Source organism: Capra hircus, chromosome 4 (genome assembly GCF_001704415.2).
Source record: "Capra hircus breed San Clemente chromosome 4, ASM170441v1, whole genome shotgun sequence".
NCBI classification, from domain to species: Eukaryota; Metazoa; Chordata; class Mammalia; order Artiodactyla; family Bovidae; genus Capra; species Capra hircus.
This window is the reverse complement of record NC_030811.1, coordinates 26527752-26543349: the sequence shown is the minus strand read 5'-3', so window position 1 is coordinate 26543349 and position 15598 is coordinate 26527752.

Below are 15598 nucleotides of genomic sequence, written 5' to 3'. Positions count from 1 at the left end.
GTTTTCAAGGGCTCTCCGGGTGTAACCAGCAGGCTCACCCAAGGGGCTGTTGAGATGTAGATGGATGGGCACACCCACAAATCTGCATGCTAATAGGAACCCGGGCCCCTCCACAGCAGGGGATGAAGATCCTCCCTGAGAAGTGTCTGGGAGCTCTTTCCCAAAGCCTCTCCTCCAAGCGAGGAGAAGCCTTACTTGGCGTCCTTCAACAGAACCCTGAATTCCCTTTTCCTTCTTGTCTCTGGGGAGCAACACTGGGCACTAGCCTGGCCCCAGGCAACCAAGGAGCAGGCTGGGGTCTAAGGAGAGGACTGTAACTATGGATTCCCCTCTGCCCTGCCCTGCCCTGGAAATACAAGTGACCATAGGTAAGAGTGCAGGGTCTCCAGGTTCTTAGGTGCTCTCCTGACTAATGTGGCTTCTCTGCAGAGACACTCAGTCTCTGTTCTCACCTTTGCCACTGCTTAGGGAGAGAATGCAGAGAATGGCTAACAAGGCCAAATCCCCTTCCAGCCTCCCTTGCTCGATGCAGAGCTGGGCGCGGCCCCTCCCCTGCGCCCGCCTCAGCCTGGCTAACGGGAATGCGGCAGGCCCTGGTGCCGCAGTGCCGGGGTGGGGCCGCGACTGCCACCCCAGCTAGGGTCAAGCCCCAGGGCCCTGCGGCACATCTCCAGTTTCAACTCCAGGGAGCTTGGCCCGGAGCCCTGGGAAAGCAGGGTCTGTCTGCTCTGCGGAAATGGGGGACAAGGGGAGCTGGGAGGGTCAGTTCAGTTCAGTCACTCAGTCGTGTCCGACTCTGCGACCCCATGAACTGCAGTACACCAGGCCTCCCTGTCCATCACCAACTCCTGGAGTTCACTCAAACTCACGTCCATCACTGGGAGGGTAGTAACCAACAAAAACCTCATTTGAAATGTTCAAGAGGGAAAACCGAGGCCTGTGGTTTAAGGGGAGTCCTCAAGCAACCTCCCTCTACCCTCCCTGGGCAGACAGGGTTGGGGGAGGGGACCCAGCCCCGACTTTGAAATCCAAAGGCACAGAAATCCACCTGGGACGTGGGAAGATGAAGATAAGGTCCCCAAGGAGGCTGGTCCCCGTCTCCCACCTTGGCCGTGAGTGAGCTCCTGGCAAAGAAAGTGGCAAAGAAAGAAGCCCCCAGAACTGGTGCAGGTCCGACCTGCAAGGCCAAGTGGGTGGGCCTGTGCCGCCCGCAGTGCCACCAAAGTGCTCTAAATGCTTGAGGGTCTCATGTGTCCTACAAGGTCTCTACTGGCAAACCCTTCCTCGGTGGTCACAGCCCCACCATCCTTCACTGTGCTGGGGCAGCCTTGACACTTTGGTCTGTCCCCTGCCTCAGTGCAGATGCCTTGAAACACAGAGCAAATCTCCCGTTCTCCTCCAGCGCTATGGGCTTCCGAGAGGTCAAGAGGGTGAACCCTTCCAGATCCCAGTCTTTGACCATCCGAAAGCCAGGAGGCTCTCCACTTCTACACGACGATTCTGGAGTCCTGGTTCCCAGCTGTGCCCCCCCCCCCCGCTTCCGGCAGGGATGGGACGAATGTCCCTGAGCTCCAAGGGGTAGTTGGGACTCTCAGATAGGCCCAGGGCACGGTACCTGTCGTTTCTCCCCAGAGGTCCTAGGGGAGGGGCCAAAGCTGCTGCCCTGGATGCCAGGGCACCCACCATTAACACAGAGGCAGAAGCTATGTGAGCTCTCTAGCTCCATTAACCCGGTTCGCAGAGGAAAAAGGCATAAACGAAATTCTCACAAGTGAGACTGGTACCCCAGAAATTTTTTTTTTTTACTTGAGACCGACTCCAGAGGTTCCCCATTCACTCCCAGTAGCCAGCACCAGGACTTCCAGTATTGGAAGGGAGGTCCTGAGCAATAAAGAGACCAGCAGAGGAGGCTGCGGCTCAGCAGCCAGGATTTGAACCAAGAACCAACCTCAAGGGGAATTCGCTGGCCAGTATGGCTGAGAGCTGGGCGTGGGGCCTCAGCCTTCCTTTGGTGAGCTCGGTCCCCTGTCAGGATAGATTTCTTTCTCGGCTGGAAGAACTGCCCACTCTGCCCGTTGGGCCCGCTGCGGGCGGGGCAGAGGGTGATGCACACCCGGTTGAGTGAGCCCAGTGACCCAACCAGAGAACCAGGGGCATAACGCAGACATGCGCCACCTGGCCCCCAGGAGAAAATCAGGCTTTTAATCCTCAAGAGCTTTGCGAAGCCGGGCAGAATATAGAGAGGCTCGGTCCTCACCTAACTGATGGGGGTGATGGTGGGGGTGGGGAGGTTGATTAGGGCACCGCCGGCTTCCAGTTTCCTAATCGCCCTGAGCCAGTATTAGCACTCCCAGCCCCTGGCGGGTACGTCTATGCACAGCGTACGGATGCCAGAACTGGGGGATGGGAAAGTGAATGGCTCGGCCTGGAGGGGGCCGCGGAATGGGGACAATCCCCGACTCCGGGGCGGCACCCTCCCAGCCCAATTCCTGGGATGCGCTGCCGGTGAGGCCAGGAGACGCGCCGTCCAGCCGCCCACCCAGGGCAGAGCTCAGGGGCCTCGGTGGCTGGCTAGTGCAAACAGGGATGGGAGAAGGGGCGAGGGGAAAGAGTGTCTCAGCCGCCTGCTCCGAGCCTCCCAGGATGGGTGGCAACGACACAGAAGGGAGCCAGAGGTCCAAGAACGGATTGCCCCCTAAGACTGGGCGGGGCCGCCCCGGGGCCACCAAAGCGGTAACGACTTGCAGTGATGCCCAGAAAAGAGGCTGAAGAAACCAGCTCTCAGGGCAGGAACCCCCTCCCGGCGCCGGTTTGCAGCCCTCCTCCCAGCCTTGCGCTTCCACCCGAGCCCACCAGGGCGGCGAAACGCCGACGCGACCCCCGCTAGATTCCCCAGGGAGGTGCGTGGGCCACCGCGGGTAAGCACCTCGCTAAACCCCAGCCGCACTCAAGCCGCGCTGCCGCCCCGACTGCGGGGCACAGCCCTGGGCGCAAGGCAGGGTCCGCTGGGGGACCCCGGGGCCTCGTGGGCGACTCCGCTGGAAGGCGCGTGAGAGCCAGGAGGCCGCACTGCAGCGTCATTCCCGAAGGCCGACCTGCGCGGCCACCTGCCCGCAACTCTTATCTAGCACCGCTCGCCCCGGGGCGCCCGAGTCCACCTTCCCTTCCCGGCCCGCCGCTGGCCCCACCTGGCCCCGCCCCGGACACTCACCTGCGCCGGCTCCGGGCTGGGCTCGTCGCCGCCTCCTAGCTCCGAGAGGAGTCCACACCGGAGAAACAAGACAAAAAGGACACCCTGGTTCGGAGCGGGCCGATGGACGGAACCCAAGGAGCTCCCGGGCCGCCCCGAAGGCGGCGCCCCGAACCTCCAGAGCGCGACGCTGGAGGAGGCGGCGCCCGAGCGCGGAGCCCGGCGGGGGAACAAAGAGGAGCCGGGATGGGGCCGCGCGCTTCCTGGGTGTCGGGTGACAGGTCTGCGGGGGGAAGGCCCCGGCCGGGCCACCTGAGGAGGAGCAGCCTCCGCGCGGCTGGCGGGGTAGGGTAGGAGAGGCAAGGGGGCCCCGGAGCCCGGGAAAACCGTGCGCAGGGGGCCCTGGACGGCGCGGCCTGAGAGAGGCTCACGGGCTCCAGTGCAGAGGTGCAGGGGCTACACCGAGTGCAGGGATAATGACTCTGGGAGGTTCACGGCCCCCTGAGCCCCGCCCGCCCCCTGCGCCACGCCATTGGCTCAGGTGCCGAGAGGCGGGGGAGGGGCAGGGGGCGGGCCGGGGATGATTCACCTTGAATGTGGCTCCGGTTGGTGCACAGCGCAGGGCACGCCCGACCAGGACTGCGGAGACGCTGGGAGCCCCGCCAGCTCGCCCAGCTCGGCCGGCTCTGGACCCAAGGGGTCTGGCCGCCCGCCCTCGCTCCTTGCATCCTGCCTTCAGGCCAAGGTGCAGCTGGCCGAGATGCGCCCCAACGCCCGGCCACCCCATCGCCCTCGGAGCCGGGAGATGGCCGAGGCGTGCGTAGGGTAGCAAGCTTGGAAATCCGATCCTGGACTGGGGGAAGGGAAGTGCGTTTGGAGCTGAGACGCACTGAGGGGCCACTGGACGGATCTCCGCAGTCTCCCCCACAGAAAGGTGCGCAAGCCTGAGTTGTCTCAGCGGACCCGCCGGGAGCGCAGGGCTGGAGTGGGTACGAGGGGCTTACGCCACGTCCTCACCCACCTACAGGCGGGCACCTCCGCGGCCCCACAGGTGTCTGGCCACTGCCGCCGCCGCGAACAAAGGCTGCCTGTCCCAGAAGAGGGAGGGGGAGGGGAGCCGCCCCCAGACTCGTTCCCACCCCTCTTCTTCCCCCCCCGCCCCCTTTGCAGCAATGGCTCCCCCAGGAGGGGGCGGGGCAGGCCAAGGCTGGGGCGCGGACGCGGATTAGATCGTTTTCAGCGGTCCTTCCCTCAGGTAGCACCCGGAGCATTCTGAGGGGCGGGGCAGGGGCTAGGAGACTCCCAGGCTGTCAGCGTTTGAGGTGACCTCTTCCTCCTTCCCCAGCATCCTAACACCCGAACGCCCCCAACCCTTGCTGTTCTGGGCTCCCTTTCCTGCCTCAGCCCCTCCTGGCTGCCGCAGACGGCAACCGCAGGACAAAACCAGATTAAAATAAAACGTTAATCCGTCTTCCTCCGTTTTAGCCCCTAGTTCTCCTGATCGAACCCCGTCTGTCTGGTGGCTGAGAAGCGACCCTCCCCGCCCCCGCGCAAAAGGATGTGCCTAGCCGAATCCCTACCAATTCTAAACGTCTCTTGTATTAAAATTGAAGATAGCACCAGGCCCTAGGCTCGAAAGAAGGGCGTAAGGAGTGGTGGGGGCCGGGGATGGGGTGGAGGTCTACGGTCCTCCGCACCCCCGCCCCTGCGGAGCCGGGAGGGGCCGAGAAGGCGGGTGAGGTTACCAACCCATCAATAGGTCCGACTCCTGGGCGGGGCCTGCTCAGGCCCCGGGAGTCGCCGCCAGAGGAGCAGGCAATACCCTCAACCCCAGGCAGGCTGGCTTGGCGAGTCGCAGGGCTTCGCTACAGCCAGAGATGGAGCTTCAGTGAGTCAGGGCCGGGCCTGGGGAGCAAGGCACGGGGACCAACAAGCCAAAGCGGGGGAGGGGACTGGCTCCACATTAAGCCCTCCCCAGCCCGCACACATTCCCTCACCCAGCCAGGTAGTCTTGAGCTTCCCTGAGTCCCCATCTGCGCCCTACCTGGTCCCCAAGGACTGTAGGATGCTGGTGGTAAGCGCACGGTGTGCCCGGGACCGCAAAGAGGTAGCGCAGACCCCGCCGGCTTCGAGTGGCCCCCGCGGCCTGCGGCGCCCCCCTTTATAGAGCGCGCCCCGCCCCCCCGTGCGCGGCGCGCCCCGCCCGGGCCCATTCACCTGCTGTTGAGAACCGGACACCGCGCGGCGCAAAGCGAGCCACCCGGCCGCGCGGTCCGGCCGTCGGGGCTGCCGGGGCGGGGGCGCAGCCGAGACAGATCCAGTTTCCCTTTTCTTAAATGCACGGCTGAAAGTCGAGACGGCCCTGGCCTCGGGAGCCAGCGTTGGTTTCTCCCCCCCGTGGCTCTTCGAGCACCCCGACGCCCCCAGCCCCACTCCGGGAGGGGCAGCGAAACTGCACCCGCAAGGACTCATACATATTTTAGGGAGTAAAGCCCGGCCGGTAACCCGAGCTGGACCCCGACGGTGAGGGGGCGGCCCCTGGGGACCCGATACCCCGGATCCCTTTCGGCTCTGGGCGACCTCAGGTCCTCCCTTTGTTGCCCTGTCCCGCACACCCCATTCCTGCTTCTTGCCTTCCCTCAGCAGGTTCCCCCGTCTTGTTCGGCCCGCGGCAACGTCCTCCAGCTAGAGACCCTTTCGTCTTTGCCGTAGACATCATCCGACTCAGCCTGAAGCTGGGCATCCGCGACGTGTAGTTTTGAATTCCTCGACCCTCGGGAAGGACCCCAGAATCTTTAGGAAGGACTGCTTTACTTACTTCACCGTGGAGTACTCGGCTCCCTTAGCTCCGACCCGGGACACGGCCCCTTTCTCTCGGAGTCTCGACTTTCGTCTCCGGCCATCTCAGTTCTTTCCTGACCCTCGCCCCACTCTGCTTCCCTAATAATCCCCAACCTCGCCCTCTCCATGGCAGTTCCCCGTTGTGATGAAGATGCCTGGCTAAGAGATCATCCACCCCGCCTTGGCCTCACGCTCTCTTCCCACTCTACCAGGCAGGGCTACCGGAGGTGGGGGAGGCAGGCGTCCGAACCCCACCTAGACCCTCCCGGACGGGGGCAGTTCTGTCACTGTGACTGGCCTGGCTCCGACTCGCCGCGGCCCGTTACCGACCCTGGCTCTCAGCCCCAAGAAGTGGGTAACTAGCATCCCCCAGTGAGACCCAGCCCCGGCTTCAAGTCCTTCTGCGCTCTAGTTACCAGGTGGGCGTTTTTCGGTGATTCATTTCACTGCCTAGAGCCTCAGTTTCCCCGTTTGCAAAATGGGTCGAGTCCACCTCTCCGTAGGATTAAAAGAATGCTCGCGTAGGCTCGCCGGTATTTCGTGACCCGTGTATCTCTACAAATTACAGACTCCCAGTGTTATCACTGTAGCTGACCCAGCATCCCCGCCTGGGAGATGCCTTCCGGGTGCCTCACCCCGCAGCCAGCCGCACCCCAAGCTCCCGGTGCCGCTCCAGGAGATCTCGCCACCACCACCCACTCCTTGTCAGGACCTTGCTGGGGGCTCCAGTCCTCTTGGGCGGGGGCGCAGAGCTGTCTTTCGATCTTGGCCCAGGCCCAGCCCTTGGGGCTTTGTTCTAAAATCTTAGATGTGATGTGCTTCGTCGGCTCGCACAGGGATGTTCGAAACCCAGTTAATCCCCCGACATTTTTCGAAAAGCAGTGTGTTTGTGTCTCTGCGTTTTTCTTTCCGGCAGTGCAGCCATCTCTGTAAGGTTCGCAAAGGGCAGCGAACCCCGGAGATTCAGCTCCGGCTGGAGTGTGGGGCCGGAGGCAGAGAGCGAATGAGAGGATGGAGAAAGAATGAGAAAAACAAAATGAAAGGCGATCTTGTCTTAGGAATCTGCCTAGCTTTTTTTAAAAGTGAGGGGGAAAAAATATACAGTGGTTATATAGCCTGGAGAATATTCTGAATGTTAAGTGAATAACGAAAAGGACACATCGGTCTGTTTGCGGAAAAATACAAATGAGGGAGTATCTAGGTGTCATTTATTTTATGCGCAGAAATTCTCTGCCGGGAGACCCAAGACCTAGCAAACAGGGGTGGTTTCCATGTAGGAGAACTGGGGGCCAGAGGGCAGGGGGCTTTCAGCTGTATGTCCTTCTGGATTATTTGAAGCCTATGTGTTTATCACATGCTTGTATTACATTTTCCATTTAAAAAGCAACTTCAGGAATCGGTTTTATAAAAATCTGATTTGAGATGTTGAAGCCTGGAGTAGTCAATCACAGAGTGAGAGAGCTGAGCCCCAGAGATGATGAGCTGGGTTAGGAGAGCGCAGGGGTTGGGTGGAGGGGCGCCTTGGGATTCTCTGCTCAGGGGAGACACAGGTCCAGAACTCCTGCTGAGAGTAGGGGCAGAGGGAAGCCAGAGCACACGGCCTGTGCAGTTTTGCAGCACTCCTTCTCCTGCCTTCCCATGAGCTGGCACCTGGCTGACTTGGGCCCCCACCGCGCTGAGGCTTGAGTGCCCACCCCAGAGTTGTCTTTGACTGGAGTCAGCGGAGGCAGCTGCTGGCGGGCACAGGGGACCAATCTCTGGGTGGGAGCTCAGCCCCTGTGGCTGAGAATAGCCTCCATTTCATTTTACCTGAAATAAACTGAGAACACCCGCCACATGTGCTTTTGGAGGATACAAGGAGAAAATTGGTTCATGGCCCTGGAGAGCAGCCCTGTGGGCCAGAGCTAGGCCAGGGTTCCTCTGGGTCTAGAAACCTAGCTTCCCACCCCAACCTGAAGCTAGGGGATGGCTGCAGGGATCCAGGGCTTGGGAACTCCGAGGTTCTAAGCAGAGATTGTATCTGCAGTTGGTGGGGGAGGGGTCCCAAAGCCTTCAGATTATCCAAAGGTTGGTGACCCAGATATGGTTTTGGCCAACGGCTATGTTTCACTTCCTATGTCCAAAGCAGAATTCAGCTGAATAATTTGGCCCCCAAATCAGGCAAAGACTTTTATTTCTGTTTTAGGATGCTTCGGAAAGTGAGGATTTAATAGTGTCAAATTAGAATAATCTCCATTTTTAACCATTTAACAAGTATGTATTTACTAGGCTCCTGCCTGACATTTCTGAGCCTTAGTTTCTTCATTGGTCAATTGGGAGCTTGCCCAAGTCAGAGAACTGTTGTTGTCGTTCAGTCTCTAAGTCGTGTGGGACTCTTTATGACCACATGGACTGCAGCACGCCAAGCTTCCATGTGCTTCACTCTCTCCTTGAGTTTGCTCAAACTCATGTCCATTGAGTCGGTGATGCCATTCAACCATCTCATCCTCTGTCGCCCCATTGGAGAAGTCGAATAACGAAATGTTTCTGCAAGCGCTTTGGAAGCTGCAAACTATTTCTTTGGGGAACACTTCTTTTCAGTCTTCCCAGATGCGAGGGGGTTAAGTTGTCCGCCTTTCCTGGTTGAGAACCCTCACCTCCAAATGGTCTTTTCCCGGTGCGCTCGCAGCTGTGGCGGGCGCGAGGCGTTCCGTTCCGGGCGTGGTGTCCCTTCCTCTCGTCCTAGCGGGAAGCGTCTCCGTCGCGCACCGCCCCCGCCCCCAAGCCCCGTCCCCGGTGCCCTGTGCCTGCGGTGCGCGCTTCCCTGCAGAAGCTTCCTGGATTCCCTGCAGCCCACCCGCCCCCGCATCTTCGCGGACATTCGCTGGTGGCACTAGGGTCCATCTGGCTTGCCGAGCGTCCCCTCCAACCTCCCCAGGGCTACAGAGATTGTCTGACCCAATCCGTCAGCTTTTTTCACGGAGGGATCGGAGATGCAGCTAGGCCCCCAGTTCGGACCAGAGCGGCGACTAGAGCACGGTTCCCTGGATGCCAGCCTGGGGCTTTTTCCTCTGCTGAGTTGGGCGCATCCAGAGAGAACTCCTAGAGAAGAGTGCTTGGTAAAGAAAAATTACGGAGGAACCCCCTATGGTGCCCCACCTCCACAGGAGCTCCCAGCCTCAGAAACACCCAAGTTCCCTAGGTGGGCCTGGGCATCTAGCCAAGAGTGGGGGGCTGAGGGGACTTGAGGAGACCTTCGAATATGCTGAGATTTTCCTGAGGACAAACCTGAGGGGTGAGTGAGAAGCAAGTGCTGGGATGCCTACAGGAGGGTGATCTCCATGTGTTTGGCTACCAGCCAAGATCCCCTCCTGCGAAGTGTGATATAGGGTAAGGGGGGTGGGGTGGGAGGGAGCGGTTGTGATTTGGCAGATCAGGAATTCCTGAATCTCTTTGATTCTCCTGGATTCTGGTCTTCACAAAGCTCTTCCAAGAACCAGAGTCCAGAATTGGCTCCCGCCCTGTGGGAACCAGTTCAAACGGATGCTCCTGAGACTGAGGGCAGCTGAGGGAGGGATGGGCCAAAGCAGTGGGGATGCAGCTTATACAGTAATTGGGAGCCCTGTCCTGTAAGCTGTGTGGTCCCTACCGTAGGAAGCGGCTTTGACCTGAGTCGAGGCAGCAGAACAAGGACCACAGCCTGTCTCAGGCTTCCTCTCCACCACACCACAGCCACCTGCTCTCCTTCACCCCTGTAGCAGCAATGACCCGGGGTCATCTCCAGAGAGGTGGAAACTGCTCAGTGTGACTTCTGGGGGCGTTTTCTCTTCCTGTTTTCCCATGTCATGGCCTTTGGACAAGTCTGTTCCCCCTTTAGTTTGCAGTTTCCTCATCTGTAAAAGAAACCTTGGAGTTGTATCTGCTTTTCTAAAGGTGATCTATAAATGCTGTGCCTTTACTCCTTTAACCCTGGTTTTTCTTGTACTAGACACATGGAGGAAGTATGCTGTAGCCATAGAAACAGAGGCAGATGAGCTGGGCTGGGACCAGAAGAACCCTACTGTGCTAGCTATGAAGCTCCCACTGTGTGCTACATGGTGTGGGGCAGCAGGAGTCCCAGGCTGTTCGGGATGTCACGTAGATTAACACACAGTGGGCTTCCTTGGTGGCTCAGTGGTAAAGAATCCGCCTGCCAATGCAAGAGACACGGGTTCAATCCCTGGTCTGGGAAGATCCCACATGCTGAGGGGCAACTAAGCCACAACTACCGATGCTGTGCTCTACAGCCTGGGAGCCACAACTACTGAGCCCACATGCCAGAACTGCTGAAGCCCGCAGGCTCAAGAGCCTGTGTTTCCTAACAGGAGAAGCCACTGCAATAAGAAGCTCATGCACCACAACTGGAAACTAGCTCTCACTCATCGCAGCTAGAGAAAACACCCGCGCAGCAGTGAAGACCCAGCAGAGCCCAAATAAATACATTTGTTTAAAAAAAGTTAGCACGTGGTACCCCAGGAGCTGAATCAAGCCCTGGAATTCTAGATCATAAAACAGACTGTTTGGGCATTCAAGGAGCTCACAGTCTCTTTGAGACGAGAGGATGAATGCTCGGTAATACTCCAACTTTCACTTCAGAGAAACTGAAGTTAGCCTAGAACTCTCCTTCTGGCAGAGACTGGGCAGAGTGAGGTAGCCCAAGATCAAAGAGCCAAGAGGCTTAGCAAACACTTTCCAACAACGTTCCTCTTTCTTATTGATGTGCAGAGCCCTGTGGGTATGAGCTCCGAAGCCCATAGCGGTGACAAGAGGCGTGTGTGAGCCAGAGCTGGAAAGCTGGGAGCCTGCCTCCTATTATACACCCCCAGAGTGTTGGGGATATGCTTTCCCTTTAGACCCACCCTGGACCCCAAACCTTGGGCTCTCTTCTATTCTCTGCTTTGGAATTGGGAAGCTGCCCCCACTGGCTGCCTGGACTCACTGCATTGGGTCCCCATCACATGGCCAAGCCTCAGCCTTAGGCCACCTGCTAGCTGATGGGGTCTCTTTAAAGAATTGATTTCCACCCGTCCCTGAAGTGTTTCCTCGGCACTAAATCTCCTGTCACCCAGGCTCTCTACCCCATGAATGATTTAGCACCTCCGAGGGGCCGGAGCGATCTTCCTGTGTGCTCGGAGGCCTGCAGCTGTGACATCACCATCCCGCTGGTGATGGATGGTCTTTTCTGCACTAATGGGGAAGAGAGTGCACAGAGCCGTCTGGGAGGGGGCCGGGCTGTGGAAGTAAGTACCCATCTGGCTCCACAGACTTCTGGTTTAAGGGGTCTTACTGATGGACCAGCCAGCTAATTGCCCTCCAAGGTACCTAGAGAAAGGGTCTGAGTCCATCGCTCTGTCCCCAGCCCAGAGGGACCCAGGCTCGTTTAAGAATGAGGTTTGTCTTTCGAATTCCTGAAGTGTTTCAGAGAAAGGAATCATGTATACCCAGTACCCTCTTCCCACCCTGGTTTTACAAGACACACACACACAAACTTTCATACACACATGCACCTGCATGAGTGAACACATGTGTTCACTTTCTCAAGAACTCTCTCAGGAAGTTCATCACCGTCTCTCACCTAAATCTTTCATGCTACCAACAAAGGCCATTTTTCTCCGACTCCATCTGGAATCGACAGAGAACATCTGGTCACTATCTGCCATATGCTAACCCTTTAAGCACACATGGTGAATAATGACATGGTCCTGGTCCCTCCCTGTCCTCATCCCACCCCCTATCATTTTCCCTCTAAACTTCAATGACCCTAGTTCTCTCCATTCCACCAGGCTTTGGGGCAAAGGACACAAGTTTAGTCAGTGAGCTCCACAGGTTAGCGACTTCTTCAGGCAGAGGGTAGGTGGCAAGGATGGCCACTGAATGGGACAGAGACCTCTGCCCACTCTTTTCATCCTTGACTCCAGCAGGCCCTGGCTTATCCTGGAGGAGATGTAATGTGCGATACATCTTTCTGCTTTAAAATCACTTGCCCAGGACTTCCCTGATGCAGGGGGTCCAGGTTCCATCCCTGGTCAGGGAACTAGATTCCACATCCTGCAATGAAGAGGGAAGATCGTGTGCAGCTAAATATCTAAATAAATAGAAATTTTTTAAAAAAATCACTTCCCCATCAGCCTATCCTATAAACAGTCATCAGGTGAGGAGCACTAATTGATAAGATTGATCCCGGGGCAGGCAGCCTGTGAACCCATCAGTATCACCTATGTGTCTGCAAGGACAAGGACCTAAAGCAGTGGGACTCAGAGTGGATAAGTTTGGGGGTTTTGATTTGGGGTTTTTTTTGACAACTTTGTTGAGGTACAGTTTTCATACAACAAAATTAATCAATTGAAGCAAACAATCCAATGAACTTTGACAAGTATATGCGCCCACATAACCACCCCCACAGTCAGGATCCAGGACATCCATCACTCCTAAAAGTTCACTCAGGCCTCTTTGACATTAACCTCCTTCCCCTACCTCCCGCCATCTACCCTGTCTCCAACCCCTGACTCCTACTAATCTGCTGTCTATCACTGTAGTTTCGTCTTTTCTAGAATTTCACCTAAATGCAATTGTATGATATGTAATCTTTCGAATCTGGCTGGTTTCACTTAGCATAATGCCTCTGAGTTTCATCCGTGTTGTTATTTGTATTACTAGTTCACTCCTCTTTATTGCTGAGTCATATCCCATTGTCTGGATGTACCACAGTGTGTTCATCCATTCACCTGCTGGTCGATATTTGGGTTATTTCCCATTTGAGGCTATCGAGAATACTATGTTACTGTGAACATTCATGCACAAGTCTCTTTATGGGCATGTTTCCATCAGAGAGTGTGCTGGTAAGTGTTTAACAACTAGGGACTTCCCTAGTGGTCCAATGGTTGAGAATCTGCCTTCCAATGCAAGTTCGATCACTGGTCAGGAAACTAAGATTCCACATACATGGGGAGACTAAGCCTGCCTGCCACGGCTAGAGAGAAGCCCCACATGCTGTAACTAAGACCTGATGCAACCAAATAAATATATAAATATTAAAAAATGTTTTAACAGCCAGCTCTTTGAAATGGGGGGAAGCCCTGATTTGTAGCCTCTGCTGGTTTCTGGGGTATAAATGCTCCCATCATAGCAATTTGAAACCATCAACATGCTATCACTGATTGAGAGTTCCTGTTGCTCCATACCCTTGCCGACCCTTGATTGGCCAGTCTTTTTAATTTTAGCCTTCCAGAGGGTGTGAAGTTATATCTCCTTTTGGTTTCAAATTGCATTTCCTTGATAACCTAATGATGTCAAGCATCTTTTTCATGCCCTTATTTGCCTGGATGAGTAAGTTTCGAGGTGGCTGGGAACAAGGGTCTGGCTCTGTGGTTTTCTTCCCTGACCAAGGATTGAACCATGCCCCTGGCATTAGAAGTGTGGAACCTTAACAGTAGAAACAGTGTCAAACTTTATTTTGGGGGGGCTCCCAAATCACTGTAGATGGTGACTGCAGCCATGAAATTAAAAGACGCTTACTCCCTGGAAGAAAAGTTTGACCAACCTAGATAGTATATTCAAAAGCAGAGACATTACTTTGCCGACTAAGGTCCGTCTAGTCAAGGCTATGGTTTTTCCTGTGGTCATGTAAGGATGTGAGAGTTGGACTGTGAAGAAGGCTGAGCGCTGAAGAATTGATGAGTTTGAACTGTGGTGTTGGAGAAGACTCTTGAGGGTCCCTTGGACTGCAAGGAGATCCAACCAGTCCATTCTGAAGGAGATCAACCGTGGGATTTCTTTGGAAGGAATGATGCTAAAGCTGAAGCTCCAGTACATTGGCCACCTCATGCGAAGAGTTGAGTCATTGGAAAAGACTCTGATGCTGGGAGAGATTGGGGGCAGGAGGAGAAGGGGACGACCCAGGATGAGATGGCTGGATGGCATCACGGACTCGATGGACGTGAGTCTGAGTGAACTCCGGGAGATGGTGATGGACAGGGAGGCCTGGCGTGCTGTGATTCACGGGGTCGCAAAGAGTCGGACACGACTGAGCGACTGAACTGAACCATTGGACTGCCAGGGAAGTCCCTGTTGTGTTAATTCCTGCTATACAGCCAAATGATTCAGTAATACCTAAATATATATAGGTTCCTTTTCATATTCTTTTCCATTATGGCTTAAGCATAGGATATTGAATATAGTTCCCAGTGCTATATAGCAGGACCTGTTCCTTATCCATTCTCTGTATACTAGTTCACATCAGCCAACCCCAAACTCCCAATCCATCCCTCCCTTCCCCCGCCCCCGTCTCCATTGGCAACCACAAGTCTGTTGTCTATGCTGAGGAAATGTTCTGAATAAAGTACCACAGTGAAGGACTCCAACACTTTGGAGCCCCCAGGGAAACCTGGGGCACCCGGGCCAGTGATTGACTGAGATCAGATAGATCATGGCTTATAAAATACTCCTCTCAGATCTCAGTGGGAAGATCTGAGGTTTGCTGAGAGTGTGCATTTTCCAAGCTCACTAAGAGGGCAAATGAAGGCTCAGCCCTGGGTTTTCTCACTCCCAGCCCCGACAATGGCACTTGGCTGTTTACAAACAGCTGTCACACACTTGATCTCATCGGATTCTCAGGACAATCTTGTTCCACCGGTGAGGACACTGAGGCTCTGGGAGACTGGGTGGTTTGCTCACATCCCACAGGTAGTGAGCAGCAGTGCTGAGACCTGAACCCTAGACTTTTGGCTGTTGGGATCCCAGGAATCAGGTCTACTGACTCCACCCCACTCAGGTCTACTGGAGGCTGCAGTAGAAGCTTTCTCAGGCCATCTGCCTAGGTATCAGCCAGCCCCAAGCTAGTTCTGGCTGAGTCACACTCATAGAATTATTCTCTTAACATGGTGGCTTTGACCTTGCCTCAAAGACCCCTGGACACCTTGCTTCAGGTTGCCTTCAATCTAAAGGTTAGAAAACCAAGAAATTCCTCCTGAAGATTTTTGTCACATTTGGTGAAACTTTTATTTTCCACATGAAATTCCAAATACAAAATGCCTTGTGACCACACAGGCTATGTGTCCCTGTGAGTACTTCCTACCTGTAAGCTCAGGATCACCCCCGCCCCCAGTTCCCTGCCAACTGTCTCAGAGCTCAGGTGTTAATGGTACCTGTCTGGCACATAGTAGGCACTTGTTAAGTGTTTGTTGAATATATAAATGGCATTTGTTAACAAACATGGTTTCTTTTTCTGGTCTGTAATTTATTTAAAAAAAAAACCTAGGAGATGGGAAATTACATTTATTGGGTATGTGCTTTACCCTTCTCCTTGTAGCTGTGTGAGGTTAGTGGTATTACGCCCACTTTATGAATGAGAAAACTGTGGGTTGAGAGGATCAGTACTCTGGCCACTCAGCAAGGATGGGGTGCGGCCAGGACTCCAGCCAAGTCTGTCTGAGTGCCATGCTGACCCTCTGTCCATGTATGTGGGGAGACTGAGTGTGGATATTCCTGGAGAGACCTCTGGCTTCCAGCAGGCAGGGAGGCAGCCCCACATCCTGAGCTCCAGACCTACAG